This window comes from Callorhinus ursinus, unplaced genomic scaffold, assembly GCF_003265705.2.
Source record: "Callorhinus ursinus isolate GAN/ISIS: 27379988/994484 unplaced genomic scaffold, GSC_fseal_2.0 scaffold77, whole genome shotgun sequence".
In the NCBI taxonomy this organism is placed as follows: Eukaryota; Metazoa; Chordata; class Mammalia; order Carnivora; family Otariidae; genus Callorhinus; species Callorhinus ursinus.
In genome coordinates, this window is record NW_027397139.1 from 2,860,401 (window position 1) to 2,875,508 (window position 15,108).

General features: G+C 52.0%; 1 long non-coding RNA gene across 1 annotated transcript; it reads right to left on the reverse strand.

Annotated features, from left to right (window-relative positions):
* Positions 1-6,100: 6,100 nt before the first annotated feature.
* LOC141371567 (uncharacterized) lies at positions 6,101-7,437 on the reverse strand. The gene is made up of 3 exons (XR_012376637.1): positions 7,346-7,437; positions 7,013-7,141; positions 6,101-6,887 (listed from the first exon to the last, which is right to left on the reverse strand). It is a non-coding gene; the product is annotated as an uncharacterized lncRNA (long non-coding RNA).
* Positions 7,438-15,108: the final 7,671 nt, after the last annotated feature.

Genomic DNA, 15,108 nt, shown 5'->3' on the forward strand with positions numbered 1-15,108 from the left:
TCAAAAGTTGGACGCTTAACCAACTGAGCGACCTAGGCACCTCTAATATCATCTTAATTGTGTTCAAATTTTTGTTTAAATTAATAGACTTTTTTTTAAAGATTTTATTTATCTGTGAGAGAGAGCACAAGCGGGGGGAGGGGCAGAGGCAGAGGGAGAAGCAGGCACCCCGCTGAGCAGAGAGTTCGATGTGGGGCTCGATCCCAGGACCCCGGGATCATGACCTGAGCCGAAGGCAGACGCTTAACAACTGAGCCTCCCAGGTGTCCCAGTAGACTTTATTTTTTAGAGTGGTTTTAGATTTAGAGAAAATTTGAGCAGAAGGTACTGTTTTCTTCATATGCCCTACCCTGCCTTTCCTCTGTTATGAACATCTTGCATTCCTGGTACATTTGTTACCATGGGTGGTGAGCCGATATTGATAGATTATTAACTGAAGTCCGTTGTGGACGTTAGGGTCCACAGCGCTGTATTCCGTGGAATAGATGTGTAATGACATGTATCAGCTTCAGTGCCCCCCACGTCCCCGTCCTCTGCCTGCCCACACATCCCTTCCTTCCCACTGACCCCTCACAACCGCCAAGTTCCGTGCTGTCTCCATAGTTTTGCCTTTTCCGGAATGTCGTAGAGTTGGAGTCGTAGTATTAACCTTTCCAGACTGGCTTCGTTCACTTAGTCATACGCATTTGAGATTCTGCCGTGTCTTTTCATGGCTTGGTGGTTTGTTTCTTTTCAGTGCTGAATAATATTCCCTCGTCTAACTGTCCCACAGTTCATTCATCCACTTACCTACCGAGGGACATCTCGACTGGTCCAGAGTTTGGCAATTATGCATAAACCTGCTGTAAGCATCCATGTGCGAGGTTTTTGTGCAGACGTGTTTTCAACTCCTTCGGGTAAACGCCGAGGAGCACGATGGCTGGATCGTGGGGTAAGAGCATGTTCAGTTGTGTCAGAAGTCATCAGAGTGACTGAGGAGGGGCCGGCCAGCCTTGCTGCTGTACCACCTCCTTGCTGGCCCTTGGGCACGGTGGCGGGGTCCGGATGTGGGGCATTCCGGCCGGCGGGGGCTGGTAGCTCCCTGATGCTTTCACTCCCGTGTCCCCGATGACGTGGGAGGGGGAGCATCTTTCCATGTGCTCCTTGCCGTCGATGCATCGTTGGCGAGGAGTCTGTTCGGATCCTGTGCCTGTTGTTGATGGAGTCACTTGTTCTCTTGTTGCTGAGCCTTAAGGATTCTTTGTGTGTTTTCAGTACACATCCTCTATCAATACGTATGGTTCGCAAGCGTATCCTCCAGTCTCCAGCCTGTCTTTCCTCTCTCAGCGTCCGTCCTACAGACCCAGAGGTTTTGATTTGAGTGAAGTCTGTCTCTCTTGGATCCTGGGGGCCCCAGGGATGGGGGCAGGTGCAGGTGGTGGAGCCCAGGCTGCTGGGGTGGGTGTGGATCCCACTTGTGAGCTGGCGGCTGGCATTTGGGGCCTTTCAGGTGGTCTGTGTGCCAGGAAGGGAGGGCATGGCTGGGGGGACAAAGGTGTCGGCTGGGGGTTCTGGGTAGGAAGACGCATGGTCTGGGCATGGGAAGGCCCACCGACTGGGATGGTGTGGAGCAAAGGAACTTAGCCTGTCCCAGTTCTGGAGGCTGTGGGTCTCAGATCCACGTGTCGCAGAGCCACGCTCCCTCTGAAGGCTCTGGGCTTGGGGAGGGTCCTTCCTGCCTTTCCTCACTTCGGCTGGCCGCTGGCTATCCTGGCTCTGACAAGGACACCAGGCACTGGATAGAGGCTTGCCCTCTCCTGTGTGATGTTCTTGTAACTAATGACCTCTGCAGAGACCCTGGTTCCAAGGAAGGTCGTGGGCTCAGGTAGCAGAGGCTTGGCTGTTGAACCTACCGTTTCACAAAGCAGAGGGGAAACCCTTGCAGGTGATGATGAGGCAGGGTGGGCATGGAGGACAGAGCGCCAGGTCCTCCCTGTCGGGGACGGTGGGACCCTGGATGTTGCAGGTTTGAGGCTGGGGGTCAGGGCCAGACAGGAGGTTGCTCACAGCAGCTGGGAGAGGCTGCCCCGAGGAGAGCGGCAGAAGCAGGGTGGGAGAGCCTCCGGGGATCGGCTGGGACCAGGTCTCCTGCTCCCCGAGGGTGTGGGGTGGCAGCCTTTGTGCTCCTGGCAGACCGGCCCAAGACCTAAGGCAGGAAAGGGTCTCCGGCATGGGGGCTGGAGGGCGGGGGGCGGCTGTCGGAGGCCCTCCTGGGGCCAAAGAGAGGTCTCCTCTCTTTGTTTTCCCATCTGGACACTTTTCCACATTTCATTTAGGGTTCCTGGGCCCAATTCCCACGTGGGGAGGGGTGGTCCCCACATAACCCCGAGCAGCTCTCAGACCCCAGCCGGGTCCACCGCCTCTTCCTCAGGTTCCATTAATTTACACAGAACTCAGAGAAGCATGTTTCCCAGTTTGCTCAAGGCTGTGAATCATCAGCCACATGAAGAGATGAGGTGCATAGGGCGAGGTCCCAAACAAAGGAGCTTCTGTCCCTGCGGAGCTCAGCTTGGGACCTGCTCAGCAGCACGTGGGAACGTTCTGGCTCCCACAGGAGAAAGCTGTCACAATAAAAATGCCAAAAACCTGTTGTCCCGGGTTTTCTTGGAGGCTTCATGACGTCGCCCTGATTGACTAAGTGGTAGGCTTTGGCTGCCTCAGCCTCCAGCACGACTCCCGCCCCCGCCGCTGCCCCCCCAGGTTGAGATAGGGGTGGGATGGGACTGAAAGTTCTCCTGGCAGCCATCCCCATCCTAAGGTCACATGAAGGCTTTCCAAAACTCACCTCCTTAGCATAACAAGACAACATAATCAACCTTCCAGGAAATTCCAAGGGTTTTAGGAGCTGTGGGCCACAAGCCACGGACAAGACCACCTATATATGAGGAATATGTTTTGGTCACCTAAATATATATTTAAGTCCTCTGTACACCTGACGTGGGGCTTGAACTCAGGACCCCAGGACCATGACCTGAGCCAAAGGCAGACGCTTCACCGACAGAGCCACCCAGGTGCCCCCACAACACATGTTTCTTACGAATCCCGTATTGCGTGCATCCGTGTGGATTCTCACCGATTCGCGGTGCTGCGTTGTACCCCGCGTGCGGTCGGGATGAAATTTATTCTCCTCTCTGGCTCTTCAGTGCAGTTTGTGCAACTGTAAACTCTCATTGCTTTGATCCTTTCACATCCACGCTTAGTATCTGCTGTGGTCTGAAGGTTTGGGTCCCTCCCACATGCCTGTGTTGAAAGATGACCCCCCAGTGTGGGGGTGTCAGGAGGGTGGGGCCCCCAGAAGAGGGATCAACACCCCCTAAGCCATCCCGGAGAGCTCCCTCACACCTCCCACCGCACCGCGATGGGCATCTAGGAACTCAGAAGTGGGCCCTCACCAGACTCCGAGTCCACCAGTGCCTTGACCTTGGACTTCCAGCCCCCGGAACCACGAGACAGGCCTGTGGTATTCTGTGATGGCAGCTGGAAAGGACTGAGACAGGACCCACTTCTCAGATGGGGAAAGTCTGTGTGCCAGTCCCCCACCCCAGGAGCACCTGGAGCTGCCACAGGAGGCAAAGCCGCGCCCTGTGTCTGGACAGACCTGGATTTTTGCCTCCCGTCTGGCTACGCCGGCTTCTCATCCGACCAGCGCCTCTCATTCCTGAGTCAAAATCAGAGTCTCCCATTTGCACGGCTTACGAGCTGAATTGTGTCCCGCACAATTCCTGCGTGGAAGCCCTGACCCCCAGGACCTCGGAGTGTGGCCTTATTTGGAGAAAGGGTCTTTAAAGAGTGATTATGGTAAAATGAGGTTAGTGTGGGCTCCCATCCAATCTGACCGGTGTCCTTAGAAGAAAAAGAGGTTAGGGGACACCCTGGCTCCCAGGGCAGAGGTGCACGGAGGCGCAGGAGGGGCCGTCCACAAAGCCAGCCCTGCCCACCCCTTGGGCTCGGACTCCTGGCCTCCAGAACCAGGACGGCAAGTGTCTGCTGTTCAGGGTGCTCTGTCCATGGTATTCTGTTTTAGTGGCCTGAGCCGACTAATTGCACTGGCTCATTACGAAAATTTAATGAACTCACCCGTGCCCCGTTGTCACCCCCATGACCGCATCGTTGCTCAGAGGTGGTGCCTCATTAACAAGGCTCTGCTCCATTCTCAAGGTCAAGTGGCTTTCACATTAAGCCTCCTTCCCTGGGATGGGGAAGGGTCTGAGGTTGGTGTCTGATTGACACCGTAGATCAGGGTTAACGGTTCAGACGGGACTCCAGAAAGCACACTTCCCAGAGGGGCCATGGGATGATGGGGGGCATTCCGGCATTGCCACTGTTCAGCCCAGCAGCGATCTGGCTGCCGATGTCCCGGATTGGTGCCCCTGGAGGGTCCCTGGTCTTGGTGGTGTGGGCGTGTGGGCACCGTCCCATCACACGGTGGGGGATGCTTCATGGTCATGCCCAAGGCTGGCTGGACAAAGGCCCTGGTGCCCCGCCCACTGGTGTCTGAGATGGGGAGGGAGTTTTGGGGGGGCAATCCCGGAACCCCATTCCTGAGTTCATTGGCCACCCTGGCCTAGTCAGCAGCCAAATCCCTCTGAGCTAATCTGCAAAATGGGGATGTTGCAGCCCCTCCATGGGCCGCGCAGGCCCCGAGTGTGGTGGCCACGAGGACTGGGGGAGGTTGGGGGCTGCGTGGCCCCTCCATTCCCACCCGCCCAGCACCTTGTGCATCCCCACGAGGGGAACGCAGAAGATGGAGGGTTGCTGGTTTCTCCGGAGTTGGTCACAGGTGAGTGGAGAATCAATCCCTCCTTCCTCAAAAGGACCTTCCTTTTCCCCAAAGATGGAGGCACCTCCTTCCCAGGCCCAGAGTTGGGCAGCTGGCCAGATCTTGACAAGGGCCCTTCCAGCGAGGTTGGAGAGAACCTGGAAGTGTCTTTTTAGGGGACGACCTCCTCAGGTAGCTGGGGTCCTGCTGACGTCTTCCTCCCCTAGGGGGGCGCGGTGAAGATTGCTCTCCCAAAGCATGGTTGTTTTGAATAGAAGCCATCAGTCTTTTCCAATATTGAAGTCTATCTTGTTTTGTCAGCTGAAGGTCCTTTTAACTAAGGGAGAAGATACCAGTTTAGCCCCTTAGTAAACATAGATTTAGATGCTACCCGGCTGGATCAGTGTCTACAGGAGGACCAAAAGTCCTTTGGAGGACAAATTGGAGTTGATTGTCATGATCTCAGAGCAGGTTCTGTGCAAGCCTGAGGTCTGTTGCATTCAGCTGGCTTAGGAGAAGCTACTTGCATTTCTTGGAGATTTCCAGCAAGTGTTCTAACATTTGCCAAAGGTTAGGAGTTTGCTTATTTAAGTCCCTTTCAGGGAGCTGCAATTGGGCCGGCTTCGTCCCGTGTGTGGCTTGACCCTCGCCAATAAGCATGTGGACTAGTTGATATAAATGTGAGAAACCAGGCTTGTAGGTTTGAATAATTATGTTAAATTCTTCACAAAACCTATGGGGATCCTCAGTCACTTTAGGAAACGCTTTATGGCCCAAAATTTGGCCTTAGTCCAGGGGACATAAGAAACATGGGGTTTGAGGGGATCCTGAGAAGACTTAACTGTAAAGGGACCCATTTTAACAGGTTCAGGAGAGGAAGGATTGGGGCAAGATTCAGAGGAAAGGGGACATTCAGGGAAAGGATTATGATGAGGGCGGGGTACACAGGAGGTGCGGATGGGGTAGAGGTATCAAACACCTTTCGATGGTTTGTTGGCCAGTTATTTATTTATCTTTGGCCACAGTTACTTTATTTTATTTTAAAGATTTTATTTATTTATTTGAGAGAGAGAGAATGAGAGATAGAGAGCACGAGAGGGAAGAGGGTCAGAGGGAGAAGCAGACTCCCCGCCGAGCAGGGAGCCCGATGAGGGACTCGATCCCAGGACTCCAGGGTCATGACCTGAGCCGAAGGCAGCTGCTTAACCAACTGAGCCGCCCAGGCGCCCTACTTTATTTTATTTTTTAAAGATTTTATTTATCTATTAGAGAGAGAGCACAAGTAGGCAGAGCGGCAGGCAGAGGGAGAGGGAGAAGTAGACTCCCCATTGAGCAGGGAGCCTGATGTGGGGCTCGATCCCAGGACCCTGGGAGCATGACCTGAGCCGAAGGCAGATGGTTAAGTGAGCCACTCAGGAGCCTCCACGGTTATTTTATTTTATTATTTTATTTTAAAGATTTTTTTAAATCTATTTGACAGAGAGAGAGAGCACAAGTAGGCAGAGCGGCAGGCAGAGGGAGAGGGAGAAGCAGGCTCTCCACCAAGCAGGGAGTTGGACGTGGAGCTCCATCCCAAGACCCTGGGATCATGACCCAAGCTGAAGGCAGCCGCTTAACCGACTGAACCACCCAGGCGCCCCCTCCACAGTTATTTTAGAAGGAGTATTTTGCAAAGAGCCAAAGCTAGAATCCTGAAAACCTTTGGAAGCCTCAGGTACCAGTTAAAGTGGGCATCCATTCAGTTTTTGTTGTTGGTTGTTTGTTGTTTTGCAACCACAACTTTCTCACTTAATTTTGAGTAAAACAAGTTGGGGGAGATGGAAAGGTCCCCGGAAGGACCACTGAAGTTCTATGTCTCTTTTGGTTCAGTCCACTTAATTAGACATGCACATGAGCAGGGGGCCTGGTTTTTACAACTAAAAGAAGGCGGTGTTGCCCAAAAAGCATTTTGGTGACTGAGATCCCATTTCTTAGAGGGTTTTCTCTAGAAGAAAAAGGAAAATGTCCCGAAGAACACCGTTTCAGCAGGAGTCAGACCAAAGGCCAGCGCATTTCCAAAGGGCACAGATCCGAGAGGAACAGTCCAGTTCTGAAAAGGAGGGGAACAAAAGCCAAATGAGTAGTGTCAGAGAGGAGAAGCCCCTAACCCAGGTCCGCATAGACCCTGCAGAGCGCAGACAGGGAGCAGGGCTCTGATCCCAGGACAAAACTTACCCTCCAGCTCAGGGTGGGGGAGAAAGCAGTGAGCGCAGTGGGCTCTGTGGGACCCGCACCTGTTTGCTCAGCAGCTTGGAGAGGTGGGGTCTTCTCTGGGTCCATGCATGATCACCAAGGAATGTTGACCTTAAAAATAAACGGTCAGTGGGGCGCCTGGGTGGCTCAGACAGTTCAGCATCTGCCTTCTGCTGGGGTGGTGATCCCAGGATGCTGGGATGGAGCCCCATGTGGGCTCCCTGCTCACTGGGGAGTCTGCTCCTGACTTCACCCTCTGCTCCTACCCCCTGCTGTGCTTTTTCTCTCTCTCAACATAAATAAATAAAATCTTACAAAAAACCCCGCCAGTTAATTTTCCAGGAAAAATGGGTTCATCTGGGAATAGCAGAGAATTGTAACATGGGACACACAAGCCACAACCAAACCACCGGCAAGTCTGGAGAAGGACGGGAGGACCGCTCTTTTATAGAGAAGGGGACATGGGCGGGGCTGTTCCAAAGAAAATGTCCATTGGAGCAAACGGGATTCAACATGTCATGGCTTCTTATTGGCTGAGTTGTGACTGTCTCTCATTGGCTGGGCTGTGAGTGTCTCTCATTGGCTGAGCTGTGGCCATCTCTCATTGGCTGAGCTGTGGCCATCTCTCATTGGCTGGGCTGTGACTGTCTCTCATTGGCTGGGCTGTGACCATCTCTCATTGGCTGGGCTGTTGCTGGGGCACTGAGATCCCAGCAGGGTGCTGGGCTTCCTCCTTGGTCTGCGTTGAGGACCAGGGTAGGGACGAGGGCTCCCCCTGCTGGCCTCCATTTTAATAAGGCTTGCTTTTATTAATTTTCACTCCCTTTTAATGGCTGAATAACGTTCCAGTGTATGGATGGACACGCTTGTTTATGCATTAGCTGATGGCCATTTGGGTTGTTTCGACTTTTGGGTTGTTGTGAATGTGCCACCGTGAACAGGCATGAACGTTTTCGGGCGGACATGTTTTCATTTCTCCTGGGTCCTGGCTTGGAATTCTAGTGGTTATATATCTGGGAGTGGACTTGCTGGATCATGTCGTAACTCCATGTCTGACTTTCTATGCAGAAAGAATGTTTCCCAAAGGGTTGCACCATTTATACGTTCACAGCAGCCGCCTACAGAGCGCTCCAACGTCTCGGTGTCCTGGTCAGCACTTGTTATCATCAGTCTTTTTGATAATACCCATCCCGGGGGATGTAAAGTAGTGTGTTGTTATAATTGTGCATTTCCGTAATGAATAGTGACGTTGAGCCTCTTTTCATCTGCTTATTAGCGATTTGTATGTCTTCTTAGGAGGAATATTTATTAAAATCTGTTGCCCACTTTTCATTTGTTTGGGTCTTTTTATTTTAAAATTTTTTTGAAGATTTATTTATTTGAGAGCGAGAGAGCGAGCACATGAGCTGAGGGAGGGGCAGAGAGAGAGAATCTCAAGCAGACGCCCCGCTGAGCAGGGAGCCCGACGCGGGTCTGGATCCCAGGACCCTGAGATCATGACCTGAGCAGAAACCAAGAGTTGGACACCCAACCACCTGAGCCATCCAGGCGCCCCTGTTTTGGTCTTTTTATTGTTAAGTGTTGTATCTTTTTTCTAAGACCTTAAATATATATATTTTTTGTCCATTTTATTTTAGAGTGGAGGAAACAACTTAAAATCAAGGAGCCGGGGCGCCTGGCCGGATCAGTCAGTAGAGCATGAGAGTCTTAATCTCAGGGTCATAAGTTTGAGCCCTACATTGGGTGCAGAGAGTTTGCTTAGAAAAAAAAAAAAAGCCAAGAAGCCAACTTCTAAACAGCGTGTTTTTGGAGAGAAGATGTTCCGTGGCATGCAAATGGTAAGATTCACAATGGGGCAGGTCCTATCCTCTGCTGTTGGAGAAGTCAGTGCCAGAAGGTAGGGACGAAGCAAAGGAGCAGGAGTGAAATGCGAGAGACGTGGCTTTTGTTCCAGACATATTGTATCTCAGGAGAAAGTCTGTGAAAAGTATGAATTGGGAGGAAATGAGCAGAAACTTTTCCTGTCAGACGCCTGCTGGTAACTCTGTCTGGCTTGCTGCGGCGCATTTTCTGGGGCAGCTACTTGGCTCTGCCACGCACCCGGAGATCAGCCACAACCAGTCCCTGAGGAAGGGCCGGGCTGTGTTCCAGCGCGGCTTCGACCAAAGTAGGCAGTGGGTGGGATTTGGCCCGCATGCCGGCCTTTGCCAGCTCCACCGTAAACCTAACTCTGACATCTTTTTCTGGAACATTCCCGCAAGTAAACATTTCCACAACATTCCTTGGACTGAATGAGTCTCTGGAAGAGAAATCAGGAGTAAACGGTGATCCAAAAGCCAAGCCCTGGGATAGTCGTGAGTGTGATGGATCCTCCCGGCAAACCATCCAGCGCAACCCACACTGGGGAGCTTTGCCCCAGAGCACAGGTGGGGTTCAGGCCCGCGGCGCCCTACGAACAGCCAGGTGGGGACCCCAGAGCCACCATTACCCCCTTGTCAGCAGGTGCAGCAGGGGCACGTGTGGGCCAGGGAGCCCCTGGAAGGAGCGCGGATCTCTCGAGAGCTGGGGTCACCACACACCCCTTGGGACAAACATGCTCAGGGGACTGAGCCACCAGGTGGCCCTGTTTTCCACTTGTAATGCCCCGTCCTGCATTGACCCCACTCTCCCTGTGCTGAGGGCATGAGGATGACCCATCGTGGTCTCATCCATTGTTGTGCACAGAGTCGGCTGGTCCAGAGGAATACACAGGCATCGTGAGATACCATCTGTGCTCATCGCTTCCCTCTGGCCCATTGGTGAGCAAGGGACCCCCACCCCAAGGTCAGGGGGACAGCCAACACATGGCACCCAACGCTGGGCCGACGAGACCCGAAGCCGTTTACTGGTCACGTGGACTCAGCCTGGGGGAGCAGGACACCACAGGCCCCTCGGGCCACGCGGGGGACGCACTCGGGGACAGAGTGACCCCAGGGGCTGCAGGAGGCAGGCTTCGTCGTGACGCGGGGGCCACCCTGGTTCCCGGGGAGGATGAGCTCGGCTCGTCGGAATGATTCCGAGGCTGCGGGGGTGGGGGGAGAAGTAGGAGCTGTGACCGACCATCGGGGAGGGGGCTTTGGGCTGGGGGCCTCTACAGGTGGGAGCAGCGTTGGGGCCTGGGCTCCTGTTCGCGGCTGAGTGCCGATCCCGAGGGTGGTGGCCGTGTTGCGCGCGACCCCTCATTCATCTTCTGCTTGGGAATCGCACTGCCATGGACACTGATGTATAAGCATCTACTGGAACCCCGTTTCCAGCTCCTGGGGGTGTAGTGTATACCTACCCCGGGAATCGCTGGGTCACAGGGTCATTTTATGTCCGACCGCTTGAGGAACCACCGGACATTTCCACAGCCGCTGCACCCTTCCACCCACCAACCCTGGGCAACCATTCCGATTTCTCCCCATCCTCACCAATGTATGACTTTGATTTTCTGTATTCTGATGCTTCCACATCGGGGGCCCCTCAGGGGTCCTGGACGCGGGGAAACAGCTTGCTCATAGCACACCTTGTATATGCAAACCAGCCAATTCAGAGCCTGCCCCCCACCCCCTCCTCTATGGGGCTTTCACTCTCGGGCCACTGTCCCCCTGCTCTGACACCCCAGGCCCGAGGACCACTGCAAGTACGGGTAGCCCCTACCCCCCAGACTAGCTGCACCTATTCACGCTAGCCCGTCCTCAGCCTGCATCCCTGCCTTGCCTCTTTCTTCCCGATGGGACCACAATAAACACTTGCCCACATTTCCCCCTTTCTCCCTGTCCTCCCAACGGCTGCTGGTGCTTCCCTGAGTGGCCATGGGTGGTCCAGAGCCGCGAGTGACAGACGTAAGTCTGTGTGGTGACGGATGGCAAGCAGACTGGGGCGGTGATAGCTTCTCAGGGCGTTCACTCGCTGAACCGTAGGTCCCACACCTGGCAGTGATACCACGTTCTGTGTCAGCTGTGCCTCAGACAGACAGACAGACAGACAGGCCGACTTTTCAGTGCCCGTCACTGGCTGAACTGCTGGCTTCATTCCACACCTGAACAAGAATAAAACCCACTCAAAAACAGCCAAGACCGATTTTTTTTTTTTTAATTTTTGCATACGGTCTGTGCCCAACGTTGGGCCTGAACTCACGACCCCGAGATTAAGAGTCACAGGCTCTGGGCGCCTGGGTGGCTCAGTCGTTGAGTGTCTGCCTTCAGCTCAGGTCATGATCCCAGGGTCCTGGGATCGGGTCCCGCATCGGGCTCCCTGCTCAGCGGGGAGTCTGCTTCTCCCTCTGACCCTCTTCCCTCTCGTGCTCTCTATCTCTCATTCTCTCTCTCTCTCAAATAAATAAATAAAATCTTTAAAAAAAAAAAAAGATTTTATTTGAGAGCGGAGAAGCAGACTCCCCAGGTGTGGGGCTCGATCCCAGGACCTGGGATCATGACCAGAGCCGAAGGCAGACGCTTAACCGACTGAGCCACCCAGGCGCTTCTCTAATCTCTTCTTATAAGGACACCAGTCAGATGGGCGTAGGGCCCACCCCATGACCTCGCTGTACCTTAATTACCTCTTTAGAGACCCCCGTCTCCAAGGACTGTCACCTTCTGAGGTCCTGGAGGTCAAGACTTCCACATAGACACAATTTATTCCCATAACACTATACGAATGCTAAGATTTATAGAACTGCACACCCCCAAAATAAATTTTAGTGTACAATTTTTACAAAATAAGAAGCCATGCAACACGTGGCTTGTGTTGGATCTTGGTCAAGACAACCATCTATAAAGAACATTTTGGGGATAATGAAAGTAAATATAGATTTGGACTAGATACAAAGAAATGATGGTTTTGTTAATGGTGATAATGAAGTGTTGTCTATGTAGATTATTTTTAGAGTTTTTTTTTTTAAAGATTTTATTTATTTATTTATTTGACAGGAAGATAGAGAGAGCCAAAGAGCACAAGTGGGGGGAGCGGCAGAGGCAGAGGGAGAAGCAGACTCCCCGCTGAGCCAGGAGCCCGACATGGGACTCGATCCCAGGATCCTGAGATCATGACCTGAGCCGAAAGCAGACTCTTAGTCAACTGAGCCACCCAGGCGCCCCTCTTTTATTTATTTATTTGTCAGAGAGACTGAGCACAAGCCGGGGTTGGGGGGGGGAGCAGCAGAGGGAGAAGCAGGCCCCTGCTGAGCCAGGAGCCTGATGTGGGACTCAATCCCAGGACCCTGGGATCATGACCTGAGCTGAGTGCAGAGGGTCACCCAGTTCCCAGGTGGCTGGAGGAGGCACGATTGTATGACCAAGGCTGTTGGTTTCTGTCCCAGGAAGACTGGTGATGGCTCAGCTTGAGACCATGTATGTCATGACTCGCCCCTGCTTGGCTGTGTACGTGGGAGAAATTTCTTTCTGTCTTTGCCATCTCTTAGAGGACTGCCTGGGATGCAGGTCACATTCTGGTTTCGTCTGATTCGGAAATAAACTGTTTTCTTCCTCTCTTAGCTTTTTGAGCGGTTTTCTGGGTTGGCAGGAGGTTTTGTTTTCAATTATATTTCCCCAACAGAGAGCAATATTTGAGTAGCCAGAGTTTGGAAATAAGCCCAGCATATATAGAGAGAACTGGTTCATAAATTTCTAGCAGTTTACACCCCTTTAGGAAAATCACCAAAGTCACCAATTGAAATGAGAAGCTGTAGGATTTATTTTTAATTGAACCAAAAAAGCAAAGTGTACTGCAATGTGTACACAGTGTTACTTTTTTTTATAACAAAGAAAACAAAACGGGTAGGTCAACTTGTTACTTTTTATATAAACACTGACCAGATGTACAAGAAACCCAATTGCTGAAGGACATGCCCCCAGCAAGTCTTAGATTTCTAAATCTCAAGCTGATTTTTTTTTACATGTGACAGTCATTATTAACACAAAGAAAACATGTTTAAATAGTTTATAATTCAAATGTGATTTATTTTTAATTGGAAGTCACTTTTCTATAAAAGAAATCATTCTCCGATATGTTCCTCTTGTTAGAAAAGAAACAACAGGCCCCAAATGGAGTCACTGGTGCCAAGTCCCACATCAGCACACTGAGACTTAACACCTAATTTATGCAGTTTTGGCCTCTCCCTGTCACTGTGATTGCCCAGTCAGATAACCTGCTGGGTAGACCCCCTTCCCCCCAAAGGAAGGTGATCTTGCCTGAAACAATCCAGCTGTTGCTAGATTTCCCGTCCCCTTCTGCCTATAAAAGCCTTCTATTTTATAGCTCCTTGGAGCTCCTTTCCATCTGCTAAGATTGGATGTCGCCTGATTCATGAATCATTAAATAAAGCCAATTACATATTCAAATTCATGGAGATGGATTTTGTTTTTAACGCCCCAGAACACTCATTTTTATGAAAGCGAATACCACCTCTTTGCAAAATAGAGAAAATGAATTTTTATAATTATGTTTGTAGGTAAAATGGTCCATGATACTGGAGTTTGTACTTGTCTATCCAAAACTGGGAGATATTTTCAAAATGAGCGATCATATTAAATGCTGCTTCTGGTGTATTGAGAGTTTTGGGTCCAACATAAATGTATTTCAGCTTTTATGGCTTTTAAATCAGTTAAATTAGGAATTCAATTGCTTTCAAGATATCACAACCTTTTATATTGCAAAATTCCCTAGAGATACACATTTCCTTGTAGGATGTGAAGAAGATTTAAAATGAGGAAGGCATCCCTAAAAGAGTCACTCAAGGGGCACCTGGGTGGCTCAGTCGTTAAGTGGCTCAGGTCATGGTCCCAGGGTCCTGGGATCGAGCCCCACATCAGGGTCCCTGCTCAGCGGGAAGCCTGCTTCTCCCTCTCCCACTCCCCCTGCTTGTGTTCCCTCTCTCGCTGTGTCTCTCTGTCGAATACATAAAATCTTAAAAAAAAAAAGTCACTCAAAAAAAAAGTCGAAAGGACACTGAGGAAGCAAGCAGGTCTTATGCACATCTCCTGTTTCAATGTTCAGAACACCATGAACTTTTGACTTTTGTCGATCGCCATTGGATCAGCTCCTGGAACACATCTTCCTACTGGGGACTGAAATAGAGATAATGTAATGCCTGTTAGTCGAATAGCCAATCAGGTATGAGATAGTTCAAACTCTGCCAGCACCAATCGTAATTCCTTCAAAACAACTTATGTAACCTTGTATTTTTTCGCCTTTATAAGCCTGCACTCCTTGCTAGCCATTTGGAGAACACTTTGGATTTTGACTCTGTGTCTCCCAGATTGCAATGCCTAAGACCCCCAAATAAATGCTTTTAGTTGCTTTATAGCCTTGTGGTCTTGACTGTAAAGGGGAAAACGCACATCTGAGAATTCTAACCTTTCACATTGTGGCTCTGCTGAGCGAGGTCCTGTGCCAGGATGGAGACCTGGAGTCCCACTTCCCCGGGGTGGGGAGGGGGCGGTTTGCTGACCTCAAGCCCCAGGGGTGGGGACGGGGAAAGAGGTCGGAGCCTCTCGCTCTGAAAGGTGACAGGTCAAAACTCACCGACCCGTCCCAGCATGCACTGACGTCATTGTTGAGGATCATTGTTCTTAAACAAAAGGTCCACCTAAGCCCTGACCTTGCCCCCAGGCCAACCCTTGACCCTAGGGTTCACCGGCTCCTTCCTCTGTCCCCTCCTGTCCAAGGTCCCAGCAAGGGGAGCTCCGCGGATAAACTGAGTCAAGACTTCACGGTCCAAGAAGAAGACGCAGGCGCCGGGAGGTCCGGGCGCTAGGAGAGGGTTCTGCTCCGAGCCCGGGCCAGTAGGCCACGTGTGTCCGAACGGCTTGTCACTCAGGACACAGGGGGCAGGGTCTGGGAGGATTGTCCAATCAGGGGCTACGGGGGCGGTGCCGAGGCGCGAAAGCCCAGTCCGTGGTTAACCGCAAGCTCCGGCTCCGGGGGCGGTGCCCAGGAGCCTAGCCAATCAGGAGCAGGAGCCCGGAACGTCGTCCAATCAGGGCGGAGGGCCCGGGAGCCGTCCAATCAGGTCGGGGGAGGGCGCGCTCCAGTCGCGTGTGCATCGCTCCCCTGCTGCC